Here is a 2,653-nt window from a genome sequence, read left to right as displayed (position 1 = left end):
GATAATGCCAAAAAGAGTACAGGATTTAGATATAAAGAGTTATACTACAAACCAATTAGGAGAAGGAATTGTTTATCTGGCAGATCTAAGGAGAGGGAAGGACTTTTTGACCAAATAAGAGATAGAAAAACCTTATAATTTGTAAAATGAATATATATATTTGATTCAATTTTTAAATGCTGCACAAAAATGCTACATAAGACAAAAGGAATGCAGAAAGCTGGGAAATAATTTTATAGGTATTAATAATAATTTTTATATGTAGTGAATTTTTAGTAAAAGTAATTTTTACAGGTAGCAAACTTTTAGTAATAGTAATTTCTATAGGTAGTAAATTTACAGGTAGTAATAATTTTATAGGTAGTGATAAATCACTCATTTCTTAAATATATGGAGAACTGATTCAAATTTATAAGAATACAAGTCATTTCTTAGTTGATAAATGATCACAAAGAATATGAAGAGGCAGTTTTCATCTGACAAAATTTAAGTTATCTATAATTGTAGGGAAAATGCTTCACAACAATATTTATTACGGAAATGCAAATTAAAACAACTCTGAGGTCTCACCTCATTACCTATCAGATTGACTTAAAGGACAAAAAAAGAAAAATAATCTTTATTGGAGAGGTTGTGGAAAAATTGGGAAATGAATACATTGTTGGTGAAACTGAGAACTGATCCAATCACTCTGGAAAACAATTTGGAATTAAGCCAAAAGGACAATAAAACTGTGCATATGCCCTTGATCCAACAATACCACTACTGGGTCTGTATCCCAACAAGCTCATAAAAAAATGGAAAAAAAAGATTTGACATGAGTAAAAATAATTATAGTAGGTTTTTAATTTTTTATTTTGTTTTGTAATGTCAAAGATTTGGAAATTGAGGGGATGACTGTTAATTGGGGGATGACTAAATGAATTGTGATAAATGATTGTGATGGAATGCTATTGTTTTGTTAGAATTCCTATTGGGGCGAACTTCAGAAAATCCTGAAAAGACTTACATGAATTGATACTGAATGAAGTGAGCGGAACAGGAAAAGCACGAGCACAGTAACAGCATTATTGTGTGATGATCAGCTATGATAGATATAGCTTTCCTCAGCAGTACAGTGATTAAAGATAATTTTTTAAATGTTTGTGATGGAAAAATGCCATTCACATGCCGAGAAAATGTGGAGAGTCTGAATGCAGACTACAGCACAATAAAGTGAAACATAGACTTGAAGAGTTGTTCTTGCTGTACTTCATAAGCATCCTCCTTTTTATATGACTTGCATCATTAAATAATTTAGCTACAGATTTAGTTTATGAAAGGGTTCGTCAAACGATTTAATTTAACCTAGGCAAACTATTTCCAATATATTTCCATATATTACAGAATCTAGGCAAGCAGTTGTAAAAGGAAATGACTTGATGAAGTCATCCTAGTTTCTTCTGTTGATTCTCGCTACAAAGATGAATGAACAGATTTTCTGGGAAGTAGTCTTTGTTCTTTAGTCCTTACTTTAAAAAAAGTTACACCGAGATAGTCTCTTAGTCGATGATTCTTCAGAAGAGACCCAACTGATCGTCCAACGCATTGTCCCCACAATCGTGATTCTGGTGTAACTGATACCCCCGAGGCCACCTGCGCACCGCTGAAGCACGGGAGCAGCGTGAGCAAGACCACATCTTTGTCTATGTGGAATAAAGGTGCGTCGCGGCCGGCCACCAGGGTCTCGGGCCCTGGCACAATGGACTGGCATTGGGCTTCGCCCGCACCTTGATGGCAGCCTGACATCATAGCAATAACTGCAGCCCCAGCTGAGGGGAGGCAAGCAGAAGAAGAGATTCACTGGCGCTCGAATACCGAGAGCAAGGCGGTCCCTGCAGCCAAGAAGGTATCCCTGAAGGCCAAGGACCTCAGGTACATCTTTAAGCTGAAGAATCCCATTAAAGCTCCTGAAGTAGTTTCCAACAACAGTGCTGCAGAATCTATTTCACAAGAGAATTTAATTATCAAATTGAAAATATTGTTTCAGTAGCTGACGAACAAGATGAAAAAAGAAACATACTATGTTCACATGAGGGACTGCATACCGATGTAGTATTAGGAGAAGACTGGGGCTATAACGTGGTTCATCCCCATAATAGTCTGTCACAAAGATCAGTTTGATCCAGTGTCTTATATCATGGGACCAGCAGATCTTCCAAGGAAGATAGAGTATTTGGAATTATTTGTCATGTACCATCAGAATATTTCAAATCTCAATTCTCATCATTCCCCACTGTTCCCACTAGATCAGAGAGAGGGTTCTATATGGATTCATTTTAAGCTTATTCCTGCAATAATCAGTAGACTAGGGTGGCTTTTTAAATCATTTTTAATTATCCTATGTCCTCCATGCACACCATTACAATATACAATATTATACAATATACTATAATATACTAACTCAAATTGTTCAGTAACTGAATAAATAACAATTATTTCTTAATTATTTTAACTCATTAGTACCAAATAGGCAAATGGTAACTTCTTGGACATAGTTGATTCTTCACTTATTTTTAAATGTCTTTTTTAGAATTTTTTTGAAAAGGTATTTATATAGAATAGAGTAGGAGAGAATAGATGTCTCCTTTTGTGAGTCATAATATCTCCTGCA

General features: G+C 35.1%; 1 pseudogene; it reads left to right on the top strand.

The window, feature by feature from the left end:
* The first annotated feature begins 1,156 nt into the window (after nt 1-1,156).
* On the top strand, nt 1,157-2,322 carry LOC141494229 (GATA zinc finger domain-containing protein 1 pseudogene; annotated as a pseudogene).
* The last annotated feature ends 331 nt before the right edge of the window (nt 2,323-2,653 follow it).

This window comes from Macrotis lagotis, chromosome 7 (assembly GCF_037893015.1).
Source record: "Macrotis lagotis isolate mMagLag1 chromosome 7, bilby.v1.9.chrom.fasta, whole genome shotgun sequence".
Classification (NCBI taxonomy): Eukaryota; Metazoa; Chordata; class Mammalia; order Peramelemorphia; family Peramelidae; genus Macrotis; species Macrotis lagotis.
Note: the sequence above shows the minus strand (reverse complement) of the source record. Positions and strands in the feature narration are given on the sequence as shown.